Source organism: Poecilia reticulata, chromosome 6 (genome assembly GCF_904066995.2).
Source record: "Poecilia reticulata chromosome 6, P_reticulata-male-v2, whole genome shotgun sequence".
NCBI lineage: Eukaryota > Metazoa > Chordata > Actinopteri > Cyprinodontiformes > Poeciliidae > Poecilia > Poecilia reticulata.
The window spans coordinates 8441702-8468659 of record NC_088835.1 but is presented as its reverse complement, the minus strand read 5'-3'; the positions used below and the strand labels follow the sequence as shown (position 1 = coordinate 8468659).

The following is a 26958-nucleotide window of genomic DNA, read 5'->3' as shown; positions in this document are numbered from 1 at the left end:
AGTTTACAACTTCTTCTGTTCACTGATTTGTCTAATTCTACCAGAGAAATTCAAGTCAATGGGAGGAAGCCCAGATGGAGCACTGAAGGGAGACGAGAATTTGTTACCTAGCCTGTGCTGTCAATCGGCAAACTGCCGATCCTAATTTCAAATCCAATTTTAGAAAAGTTGATTTTTCTAAATGATATAGATATTATAAAAGATTAATTTATTTTAAAGATTCCTCTTTAATAGGTAACAAATCTGCCCACTACAATATGTCCACCGTAAATAATCGACTTCATCAGTATACCACAAATGCATTTATCCATTAATTAATCTACTCCAGTACTTACTTTTGTCACATCCATTAAAACACTGAGATGACTATCAAGTTATGTTTTAAATGACTGCACTAAAGGAAGCTCCTTAAAGCCACTATTTGCATCCTGACACCAAGATCATCTTTTCATCTTTTCCATCCATCTTTTTTTCTTTTTACACTTGAGGCCTTTTCTCATCATTTCCCCCATCAGTTATAGCTCAGTGAACTGACATGCCAGAAAAATGCTCATATTAAAGGAGATAAAGCATCAGGAAGCTGTCTGAGAATGATTGCAAAGATGTCACTACGAGTTTAGCAACCCCTATGTTTTAGCCACAGTGGCGCACCACCCAAAGCTCGTCAACTCTGCACCAGTTTCCAGCGGGTCAAATTGATTCTGACTCAGAAAAAAGTGCCGTCTGCTCGGCTGGTGCGGTGGGGAAGAGAGAGAAGGGGATTGGAAAGCAGTGCTTGAGGCAAGAATGTGATTTCGGAGGACTAAATTGGAGGACACATTCTATCCAGCAGAGTCTAAATGATGTTTTCGGACACAACAAGTTGGTGGGTGCATCGACTGCCACACTGAAATGAGTACAATACCTCTGAAGACCCAACAGGCACGAGTTAAAATCAATAAAAAACAGAGCAATACAGGAACTTTTCTGTATCCCTAAGAAGACACATAATTAATAAATAGAGCCAACCAGAGGTGGATAAAGTACCAAAAAATTACTGTCATTTAAGAGCAGCAGTACTTCCAGGGTTTCCCCCAGTATATTATAAGCCTGGTGGGCCACCAGGCTTTACTTGCCCCCTCCCCCCACCAGGCTTATTTATTTAAGTTTTTAAAAATGTTTGCATAGATGGTGTTCAGATATTAATTTTCCAATCTTTCAATAACACATAATTATCAAGCAATATTTTCAAGTTTCCTGTCATTTAAAAAAATTTTAACTCAAAAATACAATGGGGTGCTGGATAATTGTCTGCTCCAACCACAGGGCTTTGCAAGTTTTCTGGGGGAAACGCTGATGTCAATGTATTTCAACTTAAGTTAAAGTAAAAAGCAGCTGTCCAGGAAATAACATCACTTAATATTTAAAAATTATGTCATCAAATGGATCAAAATATAAAGATATAAAGAAATATTGGTATCTTAAAGACCAGAATAAAAATATTTCATATAAATAATTACAAAACCAAATCAGGCAAAATAATACTTTTTCCAAAACAAATTCTTTCAATATAAAACATATAAAACTTTAACAAAAAACTGCACATGTCTGGTGTTTTTTATTTTATTTATTTATTTGTTAAAACAAGCTTGTTCTTCATTCAGTGCAGTTTCTCACAGTGGGTAGAATATGTAGAAAGCAGCAATAATTCATAATGACATTCCTCAAGTAAAAATAAAAAAGTACAACTTAGTAGTCCTAAAAGTATCCCCCCACCAAAAAAAAAAAAAAAATCTTGCTTGTGCCCCCACCAGGCTTAGGACGGTTTCTTTGATTATTGTAGGTTGTTTTATACACTATTAACAGTGACAATGAAGATGGGTTAAGGAGCCTCTTTGGTGAAATGGCTGGAAGGACAATGGGAACATAATTTGGTCAGTATGTGAACACATACGGACACTGAGGTCAGGTGTCTTTTTCATTCACAGGAACATCATAATAGAACAACAACTTCAGCGAATAAAGTGACAAGTTAAAAATTGACATTAATTTTAATTGTATTTTTTTCTGTTTGTCTTTTTTAAGACTTAATAGTTGGTGTTTAGGTATTTTTAGTAATGTCTTCCATTAACACATAATTATCTAGTCTGATTTTCAAATTTTCAGTCAATTTTAAATATTTTTTTAACTCAAAAATGAAATAGGCTGCTTTCCTAGCACCGGGCTTCCCTGAGAGAAAATGTAAGTAATTACTACCCAACTCTGGAGCCAACTGAGTGAAATTTAACCTACACATAAATCCAGCTGTTCTGTCAAGGTCATCAGAGGTTTGTTAGAGAACATTAGAGAACAAACAACGTCATAAAAACCAGAGAACATATTGAAGTTTGTGACTGTAAACGTACAATGTGGTTTCTGGTGTAAAGATGCTTGAACAAGGCGCCATAAACCATGAAAGAAGAGAGAAGTGGTTTAAAAAAAAAAACAAAAAAAAACAATAACCGCAATGAAAACAGAGATAATGACGCTGAGAAATAAGTAAGCGATGCATCAAAACAGCAGAACCCTGTTGAAATTTCACATCAGGTTTTTTTACACAATCAACCCTCCGCAGAGACGCAACGTCTTCCTCCTCAGAAATGAGCTCGGTATGGGAGCTGGTTTGGAACAAACAAGTTTATTGAGGGAGAGTGGGAGCTCTCCGAGCTTCATAATAGGAGAATAAGTGAAGCTGAAACCCACAGCCATGAGCAGATGGGTTATGGGATTTTCTACTGCTGTTTGGAAAGAGGGTTTCGATGAGGGCACACGCTGCGTTATGGTTAGTGATACTACTGATAAAATGAAGGTCACTTTTTATCAGCTCTAACTGTAGTGTAGCATTGACTGATTTGATAAAAAATATAGTTTACTATATTCCTCCATATTCTATAAAGGCAGATAGCGAAGACAGGCCAGTCAAAATACTAGTAGTTTGAGAAACACAAATAAAGGAAATATAGAAAACTGTGTGTGTTTTTTTTTATGAAATGAAGAATCGGTTTTTAATCCAAATATTTTGGTGCACTTAACATAACCTAGGATCCTTTTCTGTGTGTTAGGGTCACTTTGGGGTCACAATCTGTTCACATTGAGGTGTGATTGCAGTCACATTTGGTTAGTTGTATGAACGACAACGAAAAAAAAATGCATTTCAGCAAAAATCTGAATTGAACAGATGTCTCCTATTAAAGACACCCATTCAAACTCTTCATATGGACCTGAACCCAAGCGAAGCAGGAAGGCAACACGAGCTAAGACAATGGTACTAAATTAAGACGATTGTGATCTGAAATACAGCAAAACCCGACGTATTCGCGGTTCAGGATTCACAGATTTACCTATTGGCAGATTTTTCTATGGAACATAATTCCAAAAAATATTTACGGAAAATTCACCAAGTTGCAGATTTTTTCATAAGTGTTATATTTTAAAGGAAATGGAGCTTGGGAAACTAAAATACCTAGTTGCAATCCAGGAGCAGCATTTATTTTCCTTGGTGCTGATTGGCTGTACGCCCAAGAGTGGAAATAGGGAAGACTGCAGATGTAAGCTACTGCTGTTGTGCTAAGACGGGTTACAGTGTACATATTAACCCATTTTAAGGTGTAGTTGATGCTGGAAGCAATAAAATATACAGTTCAAAGCATTTTTAGAGAGGGGTCTCACATATTTGTGGGTTTTAGTTATTACTATCCACTTGAATACCAGAGGTTCGCTGTAGTGTAAAGTTCTATTTTGTTATATCTTTTTGAGCTCTCAACCTTTGTCAGGAAATATGTTGTATTTCGAATTGCTGGCGGCTTTTTGGAAACCTCACAGACCCAGAAGGTTTTAAGCTTTACAAAAAGAATATCAAAACTTTAAAACGCAATGATGGATCCGTCTCTATATCTCTGAGCTGCCAACAGTTTGGATCTTTACCTGGTGGAACCACTTTAATCAATTAACAGCTACCATAGAAAAAGAAGAATCATGATTCAAATTTCAGTGTGTAAATGTGACTGTATAACCCCAGAGGTGGGTGGCATATCCCAACAAGCTTTTATTTCCACTACTAAAGCCCACTTCACGGTTGAATCGTTTCACACAATATGGAGTTTCAACCCAATTTCAGCTCAGTCACTTCACCGAGGGACCGCATGTCACTCCAGCCTGGAGGAGCTCTCTCCCACAACCCTCATTAGCTGCTCAATTAAACATGTTATGGGTTGTAATCAGTTTACAGCTAAATACGAACGTAAAATAAAAACAAAATCTTCTCTGCTATTTACATACTCGTACTGGGTTTGAGAGAAACACCAGAAAAAAGTTTCATTTTGAAAACAAAGCCTTTAAGTGAACAAGTTTGGTGGCTTCTTGGTTTCTGAGAGGAAAATAATAGGCAGATTGTCATAAATTAATTCTCAGTTTTAAGTGGAAACAGCAATAACCTCAGTTATTGAGGACACAAAGAAACTAGTGAGTCCCTTACAGACGATACAAATGCTAAACTACAAGTAAACGTTCAACTATTGCAAGCAGACCGTTTGCAATTAAGGTATATGTGCTTATGAGAATAATGTGCTCTGAGAGCACTAATTTCCTCTTCAATAATAAAGCAGTAAGTCATAAAGTTTAGGTTAATGAGGCTAGAGCAGGAAGCAGAAATAATGTGGAAGAAAACGGCACAACCACGACTGACGACAGCGTGTGATCTACAGATAATCCAAAAAAAGAGATTTTATGACCCAAACAAGTCTCAGAGCCGCCAGGAGAGAAGAAACTGGAATAAAGAAAGAAGGAATGAAAGCTTTAACAAGTGAATGCTTTAAGATGGTTTGAAGATCCTGAATCGCAGAAACTGTGATGATTCAAAGGCTGATCAATACTAATGAAGCAGAAACTGGAGTTAGATGATCGATGTGTTTTATACCCAAAACAGAGCGCACACATCTTTACTCTTCTTCTTCCAGACTGATTCATTTTCTCATGAGTGACAGACATAAAGACAGCTTTTGCTTCAAATCCAATAACGTCTCACCAATAGGGCTGCAAGTTACTGATTAATGAATAAATCTAAAGTTGATTGAGGTTATTGATGGACTAACAATCAATCGATGAGCGGCTCTTAAAAACCTGAGTTTTCTCTTGTGTCAAGAGCGTCTTTCCATAACGTAAATGGCTCATTTCTTCATAATATGCTGAAACATTAGATTTAAACATTTTTTGTTTTGATTTAAATATTGACTGAATAAAAAGAAAACTGTGCCAAGTCTTTAGGTTGCTGGACAGAAAAATAAAAGATGAAAAGAACAAAATATGTGGAACTCTTAATTCTCCTTGCACAGAGATATTCAGACCATCTATGGTTGTTATGAAGGAATGCTAACACTTCCCTCCATGAAGTGCAACAGCTCTTTAGATCAACCTTACTTACAGCCATCATGGGATTTTACCCCATCACATATATTTTTCTGCGTTCTTTCACCTTTGTAGCACATCGGTAATTTCTGATCAAGAAGCTGACATTGCTTCATAACATTTTCTTTCACATTTTATAACATTACCACAAACTTCAGTGTATTTTACAGCAATTTTATGTGACACAAGTGAAAGGAAACAAACTTAGCTTTCCATTTTTTGATCTCTGCAGCTCTTAACATACTCAAACATGAAAGGAAGATATTTTTACACAAACTAATCCTGCTTTGAACTTTTTTACAACTTTCTCCCTAACTTACAAGTGTTCCTTGGTCTTCTTGCTTCCCTTCGTCACATGAGCCCCGTGGGCAAGGCACTTAGCCCCATGTTTGCTATTGATCAGCGTATCAATGAATAAAAGTGTTTGAATGCACATGGATGAAAGTGTCTGTAGTGGAAATCGATTTGAGTGGTCTGGATGACTGGAAATAATAATAATGATGTAAATTCAGCAAATTTACCAAATACAGACGCTGTCTTATTGGAACATTTCTGAAACATCAACACTGACAGTTTTAAATTGATTACACTATTGGCTGGCCATGCCACCTTCAATTATACTACTTTATTCACAGAAAAAATAAAGTAAAAAAGTATAAACAAAAGTAATTATCATAGTTAATTACTGTAATCCTAAATATACTATGTGAATACCTAAGCAAGGATTGTACAATGACTCACTGAATTCTCTTTTTACCAAAAATGGATCAAAAATCACGACGCGCCTAAGCCGTCTTGAAGCTTGTTGTGTTGACAGAGTAATGAGTAATGTGACAACTAAATCGCTCCATTATAGGCTCAACTTAGAGCTGATTCAGTGACGGACGTACCTTAGACACAACTAATACAAATGCTCAAAGACTTTGTTAATGTCAAAACAAAGCCTGATAACAGAGGGGTTCAGTTATCACCTGTTGGCAGGTTAAAGCCTCTTTATCTGCAGTTTGGTTTCTGTATAATCACAGGATAACCAAACTGTGGATTAGGAGATTTTTAAGAGAACTTTCGAAAACAGCAAAGGACGATAAGGTCCCAAGAAAAAACTGGATTTATTTGCTTTAATCAAGCCAGTCTATGGAGTATCTTTACCAGTCATACAAGAAGGCAAGTTAGAAGAGTTAATGCAATGCTAAGCTATATCTGGAACCATACTCAACCAGCAGGCATGACTTAAACAATTATATGGTGTAATGTGATAAGAGTGATCATTTCAGGCATTCATGAGTCACACACTAAGAGAGAGACAGTATGAAACCTTGGATAAAATGAGGAAAAATGGAGAGCAAATAAAGGGAGGGGAAAAAAAGGTGGGGGCGAAATGAGAAAGCAACCACATTCTTCTGTGGTATTTGGTATTGTGCAAGCTCTGGGAGAGTGCTTGCAGCCCGGCCTGGGAAAGAGCCAGTGGAGGTCTCCTGGGAAGGCAACCCGCTAGCCTCCAGAAAAACACCAGCAGAGTGGCAAGGCAGACCAAGCCAGATGCGTAGGAGTCACAGTACACACAAAGAACACACAGGGTGAACAAACGAGACGTGCGCACACACACACACACGCACGCACACACACAACCCAAGCAAAAGAAACAGAGATTCATTATGTAATATTTGCTCTAAAAGCAGGAAGATGGGTTTGTGGAAAGTTTGTGTAGCAGCTACTTCAACTGCATTTTCATGGTAAACAGGTTTGTAGATCAGATCATCTTCAGTACAGCAGGGCGTTCAGGATGCAGGAAGTAAAACCCATAAAGGACAATTTGCATTAAAGAAACATGAATCAATGTTTCAGGTGACAAAATTACTACAAAACAAACTTTTAAAGGTGGCCTATTATGCTTCCTTGAACAGGTTATGTTAAGATCAATCTATGAGCTATTCAAAATATGTCCATTATTTATTTATTTGCACAAAATCATTCTTATAATCATTCCCATCTCGAGCTCCTCTCAGAATGGGATATTTTAGGGCCTCTTGTCACTTTAAATCCAAATAAGCTGCTGCTGGCCACAATCCCAAGCTCAACGTTTATACTCGCGTGTAAAAAAGTCTGCAAACAGATGTGCAATGAAACATCCACACATCTTTGAAAAGCAGAAGTGGGGCCTCCTGCACAATCAACAAGAATGCAGCAAGTGGTTTCTGGGTGGTAAAGTAGAAGACAAACACTTGTCTTTTCCAGCAGCGCAAAAAGCAGTAAAACTAGCTGGCCAAACAAACACAAGTCACGGGCTGAGGGCAGTGCCTGCTGGTTTACGACGTTAAAAAAAACATTAATTGCCAAAAACCAGCTAGGCGGTTTTTCTTAATCTGTTTTTAGAAGCAGTAAAAACCCAAATAGACAAAAACGTGCAAAATGTGAATTTTGTGTAATTGGTTCCCTTTAAGTTCAGATCTGCTTTTATGATATAAACTGTCAGTAGGGGGTGATACAGGGTGTTGAACATGAAAGAGAAAAAAAAAAAATCATCCAACTTGACTATAAATGAGCCAAAAAAGAAAGGGAATGACTTTGTGTGGCAGCTTTTAATTTTACTGTGTTTTTGGATCATTTTTTCTTTAAGTATCGGTCATGTTTACTCTCTAAACCCAGTAACAACTGATTCAGTTCAGGCAATCAGTCATGTGAGTCATGAGCTCAGTGTGTCAGAAGTGATTTGTTTCCAGAAATCCACAAGCTAACATTTAGAGCTTCCCGTTTACATTAACGGCCAAAAGACTCCTCTGTATTTTTACGTCTCCAGAGCATAACAATATTTTCTGGGTGCCATGTGTAAATCATAAATGTGAAACATGCAGCGTAATATTTCACATGCTCTAAGCAGAGAGCAAATTTAGACTTATTGAAGGCAATTTCCACAAAGATGTAATGATAAATCTCTCACACAAGAATGGAAGATATAAAACTTTAGCAATATTTTCTGGGGTGGAAAACAAGTTTTTTTTTGCCTCCAATAGTGTTTTATAGATTCATTCAGTACAGACCTTAAATGACCAGTTCTTAGATGTAGTTATTGCTTGTCTGATCTTAAGGTGGTCTAAAGTTTCATAGATTTTAATCCATGTTTTTATCTTTAGTGGAGAATTATCCACTAGCATGGCATAGCATGTTAAAAATTAATGCATGCATCGCTTGGGATAAAACAAAAATGTAAAAAAAAATCAGAAATATGTACACTAACTCAGCGGTTCTCACTCATTTTCCTGAGAGCTCCCTTCCAGCGGTGACCACATCTGACGGAAAACTTGCATACACATGCATGCATTCATTTTTCAGCTTTCTTGATCTTTTAATTCCTCTATCCAGGGATCAGATGTGAGGATATAGCAGCTGGTAGAGGTGTGTTTCTGCTGTGGCAACATGCTGAATTCTTCAACATTCATGTACAGCAGTTGATGCGAAATGGCCTGAAATCCATGAGCATCAGATTCTCCTATCATGATCTGAGAAACATCCTTTTTCTTTCTCTTTAATTTTTAAAAATCTCTCACTGAAAGTCTGAAAGTCAAAATAATTTGTTATGGGATTTTTTTTTCTTCAATGAATAAAATATTAAATCAATAAACTATTTTCCCAAATAATTGTATCAATGTGACCAGGTCTCCTGAGGAAATAGTGATTTATCTTGCTGACATACATCACTTTAATACAAAATGTGGTTAAAGTGGTTGTTAAAGTAGTAATATTTACTTTTTTAAAACCATTCTAATTCCATAAATACACTTAAAACTGACAGCTATGTGTAAAAGCTGTATTTTTTTTTTTACATAGAAAGTTATTTTCTAGGGTTCTGATCAGCATTTACTGTCTTTTTGGAAAAACCAACCAAACAACCAACTCAAATTTAAGACTTTTTAAGACCATTATGAATGAAATTTAAGATCTGTATCTCCACAAAAATGTACAAACTTTCTCCATCCAACCTGCGATAAATTTGCACTTACCTATGATACACACAAACAAGCTAGCTTGAAGGGGTACATCAGTAGCTAGTTAGCGGTAGCCTCAACCGTCTCAAGTCAGAACGCAAGGAATACAGCAACTCAAACTTTTGCCTGACTGTAGAGTCCCACAAAAAAAAAAAAATTTAAAAAATACATGGAACATATGAGATTAAACAGTCCTGTAAAGACTAAATGTAAGACCTGGGAATAACATATTGAATTCAAACTTAATTTTGAAATGAATTTAAGACATTTTAAGGATGCAGGACATCCTGTTCCCCAAATTACTTCCACACAAATGCAGATCTAGCTGGTCTATTGTAGCAGAGTTTAAATCATCTCCTACATATATTCTTTGTGCGAAAAAAAAAGCTACATTACGGGAAAAATAAACAACAGAACAACATCTTTCCAGTATTCTTGACTTTAACACAAACACAGCCTTTCATATCCAATAACACTCTGCACACTGCAGTGTAAAAACGACACAGATTAGCCCGAGGCTGCAGGGTGGTGACTATGGAGAGCTCATGAAGGCTCGCCCTCCACCCGATGGTAAAACGAGCCGAGCTATCCATCAGGGAAAATGAACAGTAGAAGAACAGAGCTGGATCCTTTCAGACTGCCAGTGGGGATGCAGGGAACAGCAATCAGATGGGATCACAGCAAATTCCTACGGCTTCAAGGCCATAAAGTCCCACTGATACACTTGTTATAAATGACTACAACATTGCTTTCACTAACACAGGTTTTTAGGCACTTCAGGGGGCAAGGTATGCCCTGTGATACTTTCAGTGCTCAGGAATCTGTTTGACTTAATGTGGAGTAAGCCTGTAACAGTTACTGCAAAACTTGCATTCATGAGTTTTTTATTTTTCTTGATATCTGTTACGTCTTAGACATGTTCATACTGTTTCTGTTACCATAATGGGTTAGCATCGGGTCTGTTAGTTGCTTAAGATCCCAACAGAAAAACCATAAACTTAATAAAAAGTTTTAAATGTATTTATCTTTTTTACTGCTTATTTGTTATTCTGTGTTTCTGCTTTTAATTATGTAAAGCACTTTGAAATGCCTTGCTGCTGAAATGTGCTATACAAATAAAATGTAATTGGTTTTGATTTAGTTCAAAGTGGTATTCTATTTTTTTAAATATATTTTAAAACACTAATGGATAAAGATGCATCCCAGTAAACTTCAATCTCAATTTAAAGTCCATTTACGTGAATAATCTTATTTAAAAAGTAAAATTCATATGGACACAGTTTGCACAAAATTGTTACTTTCAACCAAAGTGGATTTTATTTAAAGAAAATTTAAAAAATCTGTCTCAGATTGAACAAAAGATGAAGACCAAAACCAACAAATAAATTACTTTTAGAGCAGCGTTACGTTTTAGCCATGTTATGGACAGCAGAGATATGAGGAACACTGCTGAGTCGACGTTTGTCCAGAATACAGGGTGTACACCAAACTTCATTGCTAAAGAAGCCGGATGTTTATGAAGGCAAATAAACTGGAGTGGAGGAAAAAATAAGGTTAAAATGAAAAAGGTTCACAAGTGATGACAAGCTTTATGGAGATACCGACTTAATTTTTCAGCAGGGCTCGGGACCTGACAAAACTACAGACACCTGCTTCACAATGCTCAGGTTATCAAAGTGTTTCATTAGCAAAAACTAAATCCCATAAATTCTCTATGGTAGCTTATAGAGATACGGTCGGTGGCCCACAAGGGTCAGAAAAAATGCAAAAGCTACAACTCAACAACACAAACCACAATGGATGTCATGCTAAAGTGGGATAAAGGAATTCCATTTTAGCATAATTTCAGTTTTAGAATAAATTTCATTTTATCACAACATCCGTTTCAGCTTACATTACGTGTTAGCATAACCTCCAACGCAGCTTTTTGCTGTTAACGCTTTTGATGCTGTGTTGACCCTTCTTGGTCACTGTAAAAGAAAGACGAGATACTAAATGCAACAATGAAGATGAGCCTAATGGTCATTATCACAGTGGCCAGGATTCCTTCTTGGATTTTTATTAGCTGTACGCCAGTCATCAAATGAACAAAAACCAGCGCTTGAACTATGCCACCATGGGACATGAATATATATAATGTGTGTGAGCTAAATTGGATTACTGAACTATAGCAACTCTTCTAATTTACTGAGATCTATCTGTACAGAAAAACAGAATAAACACATCAGATGCATGTAAGAAATTAAAACATAAAAGCTGATTTTGTTCACACTTGGTCTAACTGGAGAACATTTATAGCGCCGTATATACAGTATATGTATTTTTTTTTTTATTTCCTTTATTTAACCAGGTAAACCCCATTGAGATCCAGATCTCATTTTCAAGGGGGACCTGGGCAGAAGTCTGCAGTGCACAGCAACCTGGTTACAAAACAAAATTGATTAATACATAAACACAAGTATAAAACAGTATAAAACAATTTAAAAACAGTGACACTATTTAAAAGAATCTCGTTGCCTGTTTTTAAGAATCACTCGAAATGAGTCCAGTGAAATCAATTCGGACATCTTGAGTTCAGACTGGAGCTGATTCCAGGCTGAAGGAGCCATCACACTGTGATGTGGAATATCTGGAATATTCAGGAAGCTACAGGAAACATGAGCTCTGACTGAAATGAAGCTGGAGAAGCTTGTCCTACTTTCTCCGAAGAACAAACGGCTCTTTCTGCTACAGCTCTCAACTCTGGGAGAAAATAGAACAAGGGAACAGATTTGATAACAGTTCCCAATTACCACCACCAAAAAGAAACCGTTTCTGTGAGTGAAGAATGTCTCTCTGCCTTCTCATTATGATTTTGGACAGCATCAGCCTGGTAGTGATGATGGGACAGGCTTTTTTTTCCCTTCTTTTTTTTTTCCCCCCCCCACTAATGATTTAAGTAGGACTTTGTTTCAAAGCCCTGCTAAGTGTTCTCTGGAGTTTGGTGGTTCTGATCCGAAAATCTGGCTTGAGTTTGGAACGTTTTCACAGCAGCCTTCATGAAATCATTTTCAAGCATGACAGACTTCGTCGGAGGAGGGAAAAACAAAATCCATATTTTTTACACAGATTCTGTTTCACATCATGGATTATCTCGAAAAGAAAAAAAAAAAAATCACAGCATTCGAGGCATTTCAAATAAAAACTGAGAATCCAGGAGGATTTTAATTGCAGAACTAAAACGTTCCATTATGAGAATGTGGAAAAGTGGAGCCTGCTGGCTCCATGAGCACCAAGAGGTGCAAACAACACCACTGCTGTTCTGAAAAACAAAGCGCAAAACACACACAAGCAGGAAGTAACTGACACCAAAGATGGCTGAAGAGATGGCGGAATTTCAACATTATCCTGCACCATTCTCCCTTCCAGGTAAAACACACAACAGGCAGACAGAAAAGTGTTATAAACAGCAAGGAGTTCTACCTTTGATAGGTGTGTTAAATTAAAATGTTTATGTCTCAACCAAAAAATTTAAATGGATAAATGTACATATTTACAGTCTAAATATAGTTAAAAAGGACAATGATATTGTCAGCCCTAAAGTTGGAATCTAATATTTTTTCACTGCATTAAATAATTGTAAAAATATGATCTAATTTATCTGCGAATATTTTACTGACCGATCTCTTCCAAATTAATCACTGTGGAAAAATTGGGGTTTCTCCCATCAGACCGCTAGTTCCCAAAACGAGCCGCAGAATAAACCTTACAGAAGCGCACACAGGGTCAGTGTGACCCCGCAAAAACTTGTGGGGTCCAAATGACCCCATCTCTTAAGACCGCATGAGGGTTAGTGGAGACTTCACACCAGTTCATCACAAGGTAAAACACACCATATAATTCTACCTACATCAGCTCAATTTAAAAACACAATTTATTCCAAAGGGAAATTAAATGTCGTAACATCATCACAGCTGCCTCAAAGAGTCGTTGTGGAGCAGGAAGAGTATCTGGTAGCAGTCAGTCTTGCAACATATCTAAAAAGGCTTCTGACTTCAAATTGTTGCTGTATGAGAGCGTCCTGACTGTCATGACACGCCAACAGCAAAATTTCTGGGCAGCAGATACCATATTGAAAGGAAAAGATGCTTTAAATTTTCTCCTCCCCTCTCTGCTTGGGGTCGAAGTTCATGTATTATTTAAGCTTTTGAGATACTAATAGCTGCTCCCAGTTGTAATAAAAATACTCAACAATAAAAAAGTAATAGCAAAAATCCTTCCAGCTACACAGCATCCAAAACCAGAGGGAATAATTGCCCAAACAAGCAACGCCTCAATCAAAACTCAAACCCATAAACCTTCGGATTGCAGGACCTCCTCCCGTAGCGTTTTTAAAGAAGGCTGTTATAGACTGCTCCCAGCTGCAACATTGGCACTTTGACTCCTACGACATTTTTAACCGGAGTGTTTGGTAATTTGAACCCTTAAATTTTGTCTCAATAGGAGGAAAGCACTCTGCATGACATGACAGTTTTGCTGCAATTAGTCTGAGTGGGTGCGTGTGAAGGGGCAAAACACAGGGTTTCTGTAGGTTTCACCAACTCAAATTTAAGACTTTTTAAGATCTATATGAAAGGAATTTAAAACCTGCATCCCGACAACACAAAAGAAAACTGTAAATAAATAAATCATTTGGGTTGGCAACAGAAGTTAGCTATTGCTTAAGACAAACATCGTCCAACCAACGGGCGATAAATTTGAACTTACTAATGATGGACACTGAAAAAGCTAGCTAGCTGATCAGGCTAGCTGGAAAGTGTGCATTAGAAGCTGGTTACTGGCAGTGAAGATGTTTGCGTTTGATTAAACCTTTTGTCTGACAAAAATGTCCCGTGGAAAAAAAAATTATCATAAGAGATTAAGAAGTCTGGATATGACAAAATTTAAGATCTGTGATTAGCATACTAACAGCAAACTTTAAAGACAAAAATAAATAAATAAAAAAAGCAGAAATTAACACATTTTGAGGCCTTCATTTCTAACACCGTTAAGTACTTTTTCTTTCACCTTTTGAAGTTTTAAATTATAATTTTAGTTCATTTAAAATACAAAACAAGAATTTACTGAAGTGTCACAGGTAAAAACTTTACTGTGACAAATTTATATGACAAAAACCTATTTGATAGTGACACAGTGAGGCTTCTACAGTTGATTGAATGCACATGCACCGCTCATTTCCAGAACCAACAACCAAGAAAATGACACCACGAAACGCAGATGGACAGGGAGACCTGGACACGCACGCTTTCTCACATAAAACAGAAGCTAACTCACAGTGCAATGAATCAAGCAGCAGCAGCAGCCATGGCGGCCATGGAGTCCCAGATGATGGAGCTGAGAGCACTTGCAGCTGGAGCCTACAGATGACAAGAGAGGCACACACACACGGCAGAGTTACTCGAGATAAAGAGATGAAAAGTGTGGAAAGAAAAAAGGAAGACGGAGACGAAGTAGAGAGAGAGAGGGGCTTGACGTGAAGCAGATCATAGCTTATTGTCAGAGCCAGTCACAGTTCAGGCACGGTGTTACATAACGACTATCACATATCCAACACAAATGTGCAAAAGTTGACACGAACCTGCTTCTTATGAAAATGTCGGGTCATATTCACATCACCCTACTCCACTGTACACAGTTCGCCGTACTGTAAATCATCCGAGAGGGCTTTGACAATAAATCCAGAATAAAATTTTGATGGATAAATCTTTTCAAGTGCATAAATATGGAATATGTTTTCCATTACTTTCCAATTTTTTGTGATAACGATACGTTGGAGAAGCACCGCTGCCTTATCACACAGCTGTCAGATTTGCTGACACATTTAGTATTCAAGGAACATTGTCTCCACTGTATGCAGAAAAGCCAGAAAACACAAGAGAGACTAAATGCAACGCACATTTATTGCAGTTTGATTTGGACGCACAATGCTCTGTATAACGCGTCACTTTGAGCGCCTCGCGTCTTTGCGGCGTGTTCGTTTCTGCTCTGTTCTGCTGTGACTGTGCTGAAAATAAACTAGACAGTAACAGCTTTCCTAATCCAGTTGGTGGGTTTAATGCCAACTGTGAAGAGAAGACATACTTTTTCATGGGCAAACTGAGACTGCTCAGCCCGTCAGCGAATCCTACCCTCCTTTGTTGTAGGATCAGTTGGAGGTTTTGTATTTGATGCAAAGTAAGTCGCTCCATGTGGGTTGCTATGCAACAACAAAAAAAAAAAAAGAAAAACAAGCCAAAACAAAAAAAAAAAAAGCATCACCCCATTTTTTTACGATTCCTTTAATGTTCCGCATTAGATGTTTTATTTGCGATGAAAATAACCGCAGGCATCCCAAAGGCCTTGGCTTCTCTGTTACAGCCAATTTAGTTTATTTTGAATGAGGAAAATGTACTGTATGAAATAAAAAATGGATTAAAAAGTCTTTGAAAGCTGCGTTGTATGTAAGACAAATGTCCAAAACTTCAATGTTGATATCCTTAACTGTGGGAGGATATTTCCTGTGGTGTTTCTTGTTAGGGCTCACCCCACTGGGTGGCAACAACTGGGGGCACCACATGAACTCAGAGGAAAAAAGAAAACCTCATAAAATATTAGTATTCGAAGAACAGGTTTTTTATTGCTTATTTGCATATCTAGTGAACAGGGAGTGAGGGCCCCTAAGAAAAACCGCATCTGGCTTATGCGGACAAAGATTATATTTGATTCTCAGCTTCCAATAGAGTCACATCTCATTTTGAGAAGCTATTTTACAGCACAATCCAGCAGGGCTGCACCAACAGCAGATTTCTGGACGGTCGCAGATTACCTATCTTTAAAAAGCCTGACCTGCCAATTCCAATAACCAATCTTCCAAAATTAAGGAAATCAGCACAGATAAATTACTGTACTCCTACAATCAAGTAACTGTGTGACTTTAAGTTGTTATAAAAATGAAATGTATATCAAACATGACTTAATTCGACGCTTTGAAATTGGCCTATGTCTCTTTCAGAAGCTTTTACTCTTTCCAACACTCCGCCCACAGTTCGTCATCACAACAATTTTCCTCCATTATGCCATTTGCAATCGTTCTTACAAGGGCTGCACTTAGAAGTAGCTCGCATGCTAATTTGTTTGCCCTCATATATTTCTAACTTATTTCTATGAAATGTTACAAAATAAAACATATTATAACACAAAATAGACAGAAATATGCCGGCTATAAGCAGTTTCATCAAAAATGATTTTGCCTTAAACTACTGAGGCCTTCTTCAGAGGATGTAGTGAATCAATACAACCCTGTTAGGTCTGCACACCTCAGCAGATCTCCATCAAAGTAAGGATTGTTCACAGGTGCCTTTGCACACATGTCCTTGCCTCTGAACTCTAAACCACAATGTCTCCCTCTGGCCTCATAAACAACAGCTGGTTCTAGTAGTCCATCTGCTACCTGTTAAATTCCCCTAAGCAGTACTCACAGCTCTAGCATACCATTACCTCGACTCCTTCCAGGGATACCGTGAGCAACCGCTGCTGCTTTTACGGCGGATGGCAATAATAGCAGTTTGAACTGAGTCGGCTTTTAATTCTGTGTCTCTGCATTTAGTTTTTTTTTATTTTCAAAAGCATCAGGGGGTTAAAAATAAACGTACTGATTACTTCTATGGCTGTTTTTATCTCTCCAAGTGCATTCAGAAAAATTAAGTTCCCAGTTGGTCTTATTACTCAGGCCTGCAGTGTTGGTTTACTGCAAACATGTTTTTATTTGTTAAAAAGCTAAACGTTGCCCAGTCTGTAGGGCGTAGCGCTGTTTAAATTGGAATATAGTCTTAGAGTTTCACATTTATTCCAGTCTTGCTTTCCACTGAGATTTAAAAGGCACAAGGTAGAACATGCTGTTAAAAATGCTGATGTGCTGCTCTTCTTACACACAGTCTACTGTAGTGTTACCCCCTCCAAATAAAGTTAAAAAGTACTACTACTGCACATTAAAGAAAGTTCACCTCATTTAAAATTTTGTTTCAGGGTGTATCTGTTACTTTTACAGTTTCATTTTGGCTTCCTGTTGTTCAAAACATAGCAGCAAGGTGGAATCTGTGTGCTTTTGTAAATGTAGTTATCCATCCACCCACTGTCTATACCAGCTTATCCTTGCAGGTGGCTTTATCCAACGGTCATTGGACGAGAAGAGGGGTACAGAACCCTGACAGAGCTACAAACTGCACTTTGAAGTTAAATTCTTCACCTAATACGACCAGATTATTTATATCTTCAGAGTAGACATGCATAAATTAAACTTTTGTGGCTTTTTTTCCAGTCTGCAGGTTTTGCTGAGTTTTGACCTGCCACTATCAATTTCTGCAGATTCCAATTAATCTACAGGAGGTAAATAATAATATGTATAAAAGAAAAGAATATCTTTCTGTCTGAGCAGTTACGCTGTACAAATGATCACATTTATCCCTTAATTTCAACTTGTCTGCAATTGTCTGCAAACAATTGCAAAAGCAACTTTAACACTTCGTCCTCCAATACAGGTTTCCAAAAGAAGGAGTGTTGTTCATCACTTGGTACGGCTTATGATTCACTAATCACACCAGTAGATCACTGGCACCCATAAACACAAACAATTTCATTGAAAGGGTTTGCGAACAAAGCATCAGAATGACTTGACAGCTCATCATTTAGCTGTTCTCAAAGTTTTCACTTCTTCGTTCAATCTTTACCTTCCTCAGCCTGTTATCAAAGCAGCAGAGATTGTTGAGAAAAATAATTTATTCTTTTGAGAATTTTAATTCCTAGTTCTAGTAATTCAGAATCAATTCAAAATGATCAAAAATTTATTTTAAAATGTGTTCAAGTTGTACGTCTTTGCCACTATTTGCAACTACACTGCATATCCTAATACGTGCCCAATTGGCCACCTTGTATTTTGAACCATTCTTTGATATTTTGTTTATTTAACCCTCCATCGATCTTAGCATGATGCTCTGGATGAGTGCAGCAGATGTCACTGTCAGACAGTGGGGTAGTGAGGTGTTATCCCATTAGACTGTCAGTTCTCGAAACCACACACACACACACACGCACACAAGAAAACCCTCGGAAAACTGCACACAGGGTTCCTGTGACTCCACCAGACAGAGTAAAAAGCTCATCGGGTCCTAAAACAATAATAGTCTAGCTCTTAAGGTTGCGGAAGGGTTAAGAAAAAGCCAGGCAGCTAAGCTAACCTAATACTGGAAATTGAAGTTACAGAATTTTATGCACAATCCTATTTTTGTTTAAATATACATTGATGGAATTTGATTGCTTTAGATAAATGTTCTATTTATTTACAACATCTTTTCCTCTCGTCAGTCAGATAATTTAAACAATCTCTGGGTTATTTGAATAGAAAAATCGGTTTTCTAATCAAAGATAGTTTCTGAATTGAATCGTGACCCTAAAAATTGGAATCAAATTGCCAGACACTGAAAAATCCACGTCTCTGCAAGACAGGTTTTTCTATTTTATTTTGACCCACTGCTGGCGGGTTAGATGGTAGCTAAACCACAAAAAACACATCAAGGAAATTGTCGAGCATTAAAACTTAAGTCATTACAATTAATACTATAAGTCATATGAGTTTGTGTACTATTCCTGCTTGAAATTAGGATTAAAGTATAATTATTAAGTCCAACAATTGGTCAACCACACGATAGTTGCAAAGAGATCCACCAAGTCTTTTGCTTGAAGGACAATCTACATGACATGACAACAATACCTAACCAACCTTTCTTACTCAATGGCCCGTAAGCTGTACAGTGCAAGCCAGTGAGCTCAGCTGGTTCCAAAAATATCCTACAAGCAACACATGCAAGTTCCAAAACACAGTTTGCCTCTCAAAGCTTGACATTTATGATCTAAATAATGTCAGAGATTACAGAGTAAGCCTGTCTTGAAAGCCTGTGTTTTGTTTTTTTAACATGGTGTGTTCAATATAGTTTATGTCTGTGGTTAAGTTCAACGAGGCACAGGAAGTTTTTACACAACAACATGGCTTGGTGGAGCACCACAGACAAATCGTCACGTAAAATCCAGAGCTTAGTGGCACGCTTGATGCAACACAAGCAGTCACGATTTAAATCCATACCTTCAACACACATCGGTACTTCTGAAAATTGATTTATGAATACCGCTGACACTAGAAAATATAATAGTTTGTGGCAAGCCTGATTTCCTTTTTTTTTTAAACTCGTCTATAATAAAGTAAATGTTGCATCCCACGCTGGACTCTAGATCATTTCTCTTTCCTGTTCTGGTATGGCTCCACCATCTTTGTTTCTGTATCAACTTGCTCCACCTAGGATTGACCAGCGGTGCCCTCTTCAGGGTGGCAGCAATACTACTACACCTAGAGAAGGTCTAAGCTAGCATTACTAGATAATTGATTTGAACTAATTTTGATCATTAATTGACAATGAATCGTAAGTCAATTAATTGCTTGCATCATTACTTGAAAGTATGTTGAAAACGCCAGTGATCCATCCATCTGGCAGGGATTTTACAAATGCATTTATAATCAAACTAAACAAGCAGGTGAGCTTAAATCTAACAAAAAGACAACATGTGGGTGTTGATCTAGCTCATTGCAGCAGCAGGTGCAGTTCAGCTCTCTCTAAAAACACTTCAGGAGCAAAGGACACACAAGTGGCCTGCAGCCTGACCTCATACTGATGTGCCTCTTACAAGTAGTTGCTACTAATTGGCTAAGGCAGCGCTGTCATTCTCAACCTTCTGAGCTGAATTATGAAGAATTCCTACTTCAGTGTGTGTTGGACATTTATTTAAGGTTGAATATGCTGTGGGTCTAATGCATATTGACCCACAGCCACAGTTGGCAGAGGACGGCAGGTGGCACAGCAGGAGGCACCAAGTGACTCAGACCAAAAGGTCTCAAGGTCACTTGGTGGCTTTTCACCCACGGCTGCCGTTCATAAATCGTATGTGTTAAAATTTTGGTTAACATTTTTAGGTCTGACTTTTATACCCTAAACCTGCAATTACATTGTTTCTTAGCCTACTATGTGTAGATCTAAACTACAAGAAACATTGTAAATCATTAAGTTGTCTCTTTCCCCCTCCCTCCATTTTGATAATGTGTACAGTCTGCTGCTGTGACAAGACGGATTAAGTTATCTTTTTGTGAAATCACAAACTCATTTAATTTGGTGCCACAGTAACTGATCACATGATTGGTTTCTTCAAGTTAACGACTTCACTAGTGCAGACGAAGCTTCTGCATAGCATAGTTTGATAGTGGTGGCTAAGCACAAGATGTGGCATGTCTAAGTCTTGATGTTTGTGCAAAGAAATGTTTTGACAAATCCAAAACAACTCTCCTTTAAGCTATAATTTCATAGGTAATCTTTGTAAGAGAATGATGGGATATATCAATAATAGTGTAATGGTATTGGCCAATTGTGGCAAACCTTTCTTTTCTGATTTTTTTCTGTTTAGTAATCATATCAAGCCCATTCTGATTGTTATTGACTAAAGACTTAAAAGCACCACCTGAAAGTTTGATTAGTTTTACTGTTTTTAGAGTGGATGTATCTTTGATAATTAAAATGGACAACAACACAACCAATGTGGCTGACCAACATACTTAGCTTTATCAACAAAAAAAGGAGACATACATCTACAGCTTTTTACTGAAATATGAAATTTGGATAACTTCTCCTTATGACAATGGATTTCTGAAGATTGAGCAGTCATAATGTGATCATTTTTGCTAGTTTCCAGTAAGTAGAGACATCAATCAGGAAGGATCTTTGATTTACAGAAAAGTTTACCAAGGAAAACTGTCTTGCAGTTTAGTGTGAACACACCGCATGCAGAAAAGATTCAAGGTCTGTTAAATTACAGGGCAATCACAGAGTAGCCGTCAACCTCAGGAAATCAGTGTGGTCGAGCCATAGCTGTGGGAGCTGGCTGTTGCATGTTGTAGGCTACACTGACAAAAACATGTTTTTTTCCCCTCTATCCTATATTTACGAGAAATAGAAATACAGAACAAAACCAGCTCCAAAATGTTTGTTGAGAATCTCATGAGGTTTCTGTAAGATTACAAAACTTTTACAGTAAAAACTGCACTGTGACCCATTTTTTTTCTCTGTTAATTTAAGAGGTAAAGCTTCAACACTTGTCTCTCATTGTTGGCAGAGGACGGCTTCCAAATGTTTCCCTGTCAGTTCATTTAGCATTGGCTTACCCTCTTGGTGCTCACACGAGTGAAGTGAAGAACAAAAAAGGTATGAAACCATGCCAATCAACACTTTAGCCTGAGAGTGTGCCTGGATTATTTTTAGGACACAGAAAAGCAGTTTAAAGTACAGAGAGATAAAGTGACTGGCAACCAGCTTTTCTGCTCTATAAAACGGATAAAATGGTCACGGAAGACGACATATCCTATTGAAAAATGTGTACCATCACTTACATACACATACATACTGTATATAAAAACAATGCTCAATTGACAATGACAGTGAGCAGTTTTGAAATGTGGTAGGCATCACAAGTGTATGTCGACTTTTCCCTCTTAGAGCTAAAAAGAAAGACTGGAGTGATAAAACCTGTGTACACTGATAAAATCCTATGTATGCTGAAAGAAAGTAAAGTAAACCTTGAATAAACTCCCAATTCTAAATGCCGGTGTACTGTCTGCAAGTTCTTGCCAGTGGGAGCCCAAGCCAGCCATGCCGAAACATCCTCAATTCTAGAAATTTTCATGTGCAGCAGATTTTTGCTAAAATTTTAAGTGTTCTTCATCCTTTGCAATGTCTTCCAAAAGAGAAAGAGAGGCTGTACTGGCTGTTGCTTCTTCCTGCCCGTCTGTGTCGTATGGCCTGCTCTGGGTTCTGCTCTCTGACAGCTTATGTTGTAGGTTAAACATCCACAGAAAGCAGCTGAAACACCAGTCATAAAATGTCATGATGTTCAAAGCAAAGCGCAAAGTTTATAACACTTGCAATCTACAGTGGCCGTCGCAATTGCAGTTTTTATCCTGTAAATTATGTTCACGCACAATACATTAGGACCCAACTAAAATCTGTTACAAACTGTCAACAAGTCATACTGAAACAGTGAGGAAGAAAACATGATGCATTTCTGAAGACTGAAGCTATATTTCGCAAGTGATCTATAGAAGCAAATCATAAAGCCAGGCTTGTTGTAGGTGATAAGTTGACAGATCATTTTTGGGTATCGCTCTCCTGGAATCAATCATGATGATTTCTGATCTCAAGACCTTTGCTGCATGTCTTCCTCCCTTCTTTCTTTGCCCATTTCCTGTCTGGTAAAAAAAAGACCACAAGTGCCAATAAAATGATTTAAAAAATAAAGGAGATAAAACTCCTTATTAGGGCATCAATATTATTAGTGAAACTGTAACAACATTTCTGTGTTTTAAACACTTTCAGTTGTGTTCACGGAAAAAGTATCAACAAATAATCTGCTTTGGTACGAAACTGTCTTCCACTTTCCAAAGTGTAAAGTTAGAATTTACTAAGACTGTAGAAAGTCATGTTAATATTAATGCTCTCCACAGACAGTAGAAAAAATGTGCAGAAAATGTCAAAAAGAGACAGAAGGAAAATAATAATTCCTGTGTCAAAACAATGCTTTGCTACTGAGCCTTTCTGGAGAATACGCTGTTCTGTTTGCAATATTATTGCAAACAGAATATTATTCATATTAAACCAAATTAGAAAAGCTGTTAAACAGTCATGTGTGGATCTCAGGATAAACTATTTTCTGAGCAATAAAAAACAAAAATTCAACAGCTGCCTAAAAGTGACACTTTGAACAAATATTTAAACTCCAGCTTCTCTGTGCATGAGGCGCGCTCATTAAAATGTGAGCTGGCTTATCCAACGCAAACACATCCTGTTAAATTAAAGGGTGTCCCATCAGTGCCAAGTGTCCCTCGTCTAATCCTCTGACATAGGTGATGCAGATTATCAGGCCTACCACTCCACCTCTGCTGCTTCTCACACTGTTCCCTTCCTCCAAAACTCAAGGAAATTTCTCTGGGAATCTCTTAGAACCTTGTGTGATCGTTACGCCTGCGAGCCCACGTGGCCCTGCGAGAAAGCCCCCGGAGCAACAGTTGGTGGAGGCTCGGCAGATGAGAAACGAACATAAACGGCGACGCAAACTGGATGCACACTACTCACGGAGCGCTGGTGTGAATCCGGTCTGCGGTCAGGCGGATGAATGAGCCACATGAAAAGCCTGGTGGGGAAGAAGCCGGAGCATGAATGAGAGGAGGAGACGGAGGCAGAGCTTAAGAGCGACGAGATGACGAAGGGAGGGAACGAGCGTGGAGCGAGACAGGCACGGAAAATTGTTGGGAGAAAGAAAAAAAACACTAAGGCAAGTTTTGTTTTAGGGGTAAAACAGCAGAGAAACTTAAAAGATAAAGCCGGTACGAGAAAAAGCATAAGATGAAGTCAGCTAGACATGATACAGAATTCCCTTCCTGGTAGTAATTATAGCTCACGCTCAATCCCAGTGTCCACTGAACTCCTTCAGCAGTCACCGGGGCTTGTTAACAACTCATGTTGCATAGAGGGGATTTAAAAAAAAGACACAAAAAAACCCTGAAAGAATGAGGCTAAGAGTAATCCTCCCAGCAGAACTGAAGTCCCAAAGAGCCATATCAGTTCCATGATGCCTGTTAACCATACATCTCAGGCACGGAGAGTCCAGCAGCTGTCCGCCTGCCAGTGATATGGATTAAAGCAAAAGAAGCTCCTAGTCGGCCTACTGCTGATTTAATAGACGGGTCAGCAGCCAAACGGTTTGTTAAATACAGAGTCTAGACAGAGAATGTGACCCGGTATGTCTCTGACGAGGTGCCTGGAAGAAAAATTAAACAAGTGAAGAAAAGTATTTTATCAGAACTGAAAGATGTTTGATTGATGTATGGAGTGAGCTAACAAAGAGTTAAAATAGCAGAGGGAAATAAATTCAGTGATTTTATGGGGGGCATCACTGTAGGGCCACACAACCAGGTATCTTTTACAGCCAAGTTATATTTTCTTACTATAACTTACAAATAGGCCTGTCACAATAACACATTTTGCTGGATGATAAATTGCCCCAGAACTTAGAGATAAACGATAAAATTGTTTTGAGAACATTTTCAAGTAATACAATAGTAATAATATAAAAACGCACAAACACATTCTCGAAGATCAACTTGAAATTCTAATGAACATTTAAACGCTGGAACTTGAAGGCATTTGGTATATCCAAAATAAATAAAGAAAACAACAGAAACGACAAATAAAATAAATTATGAAGATAAAATTATCTTTAAAAAAAAAAAAAGGATAGTTGAGACCAAAACACCAGACTGAAGACTTTTATCATTCGGTTTTTGGTAAAAAGAGGGAAAAAAAGAGAAAACTGATAAGTCAAGCAAATGAAATTATTGAGTTCCTTTTAGTTTGTCATGCAATTAATTGATTTATTTATTGTGACAGGCCTACTTACAAGCACTGAATCTGTGATATTTTTTTTATTTATTTTTTTTTGCTCGATTCACTTTATAATAATTGAAAAAAGTAGATTGTATCTTTTTTATTTTATGGCAAACCATTTTGTTTTTATAGGATTCCCTTTCTGGAAGTAATTATAATTCAATTGCTTATTGCGATAGGATTAGCCAATTAATTAATAATTCAATAGTTTTCATGAATTGAGTTGAATTCAAGACTTGCTCAAACAGAAAAATAACCCAATGCAGCTGTTTCATGCAGCAAAATTGTGGCTCTTTTTGTAGGTCTATCACATAAAATCCCCACTAAAGTTAATTATCAATGTTTGTTGTTCTAATGTGACTAAATATCTAAAAGAAAAAGTACATAGCAAATCTCTGTGAAATGTCCCTAAGCGAATACCATCAAGATAACCCTTAGGGTGTCAGGAACCTAAGAGCCAACACATACAAGCTCAGTCTAAACAAAACCAATCTTTTTTTTTATTATTTTGGTTTTTTCCCACAGATGGTTTGATGGTTAAGTTTCCACTGCTGCCTCCACAGTTTGTCACTTCTGTGAGACTTTAAAACTTTCAGTAAATCAAAACGTTCGCTCTTTCCAATCGAAACAAGCCAGAGGAATTCCTCACTGAAACACTCAAAACATGTTGAAGACAAAGACAACTGACGGATACCAGCTTCTCTGGTGTTTAGTCTCGGCGGCACCTTGGCAGTTCATTTCGCTTTAAGCAGGGCGTTTTTCTGGAGGTGGTATGCGTACGGATGTGACAACAGTGGGCGGTTGACCTGCTCTGGGGAAAGCGCCCCACCACCTGACATCTGGCTTTTTTACACAGCAGGGTCAATATTAAAATAAAGTCAGGTCACAGTAGGTGGAAGGGCCACACGAGGTCAACATGTGCAAAATAATAGCAGCAACTGCTGCAATGACGTCGACTTTTTATCGGGGTTGAAGTGGAAATGAAATATCCAGGTAGGCTGCATATTAAATGTTGCTGTGGGCATAAAAGACACAAAAAAAAAACACACAAAAAACGGCAAAGAAGCAGAAAAAACCCAGGGTTAAATCAAAGTAAGAGGCTGAGTGCAACGCCTTGACGTCTGTCAGTGCTTAGCCGACTTAATAAAAAACAGACACTTTACAGAAGCAAATGTTTTCTGGGAGATGGATTAGAAAAACACAGATACTTTGTAGGCCTTGTGGTGACTGATGCTTGTCCTTCTCTGGAATCGGATGAAAGATAAATCCTTGAACTCATTCTCAATTTAATCACCCCATTTGACTGCAAGGCTAAGTAATAATAAGGGGGCTTTTCTTCCAGATGATGATTTACAGAAACCAAATGGCGCTACTTGTTAGAGAAAGACCAGACCCAAACAGGCTCGTATGGACTTGATGTGTTCTGTTGTGGTTTTATGACACCAGCACAAAAAACTGAATAATTATGCAGTGGAAATAATAGAATATGTTGTGTTTAAAATGCATTGTTCTTGCAGCATCACCTTACGGTTGCAGGTATTGATAGATTGGCAGTATTTTACCATGTTCAGATTATGAATTGCATGGTGCTCAGATGTTCAAAGCTTCATACAGCTCCTCAACTTTGACAGAAAAAATAGCTGATATTTCTCCTGAAAACCAGAATAGTTGTCTAATTATGACCTGCTTGTTTATCTTTCAAACGGCCAGGATCCAGAGATTGGTGCCGTTTTATTGTTTTCAGAGTCTACCTGACTTTTTCAGTCTTTAGTGAGTCAGCTGCTACAAACCACATGTTACCACACATAATGTCAGATTGCTTCTGGGAAAAATGCCTGTGGTTAGGCACCATTATGTATGGCCAACCTGCCCATTATGGTTCACCCCTCTTTCATTTGTGAATGTGAGCTCTGTGTTTGTCTGCGAGTCAAAACTCCATGCATAACTATTCCTGTCATCTGTGCTCTCACACACAAACACACTCACGGAAAACACAACCACATCCT

The 26958-nt window shown here is 37.9% G+C and overlaps 1 protein-coding gene across 4 annotated transcripts in view; it reads right to left on the bottom strand.

Annotated features, from left to right (window-relative positions):
* The window catches only part of peak1 (pseudopodium-enriched atypical kinase 1), a 92274-nt gene that overhangs the window by 28839 nt on the left and 36477 nt on the right, over positions 1-26958 (bottom strand). For 2 of the 4 annotated variants that reach the window (XM_008411171.3, XM_008411172.3), the window contains exon 3: positions 14718-14800. The exons of 1 other annotated variant lie outside the window; for it this stretch is intronic. The gene's annotated coding sequence lies outside the window, so the exon portion shown is untranslated. Of the gene's footprint in view, positions 1-14717; positions 14801-23641; positions 23700-26958 lie in introns of all 4 variants that reach the window. One more of the 4 variants, XM_008411173.3, reaches the window with a different exon arrangement.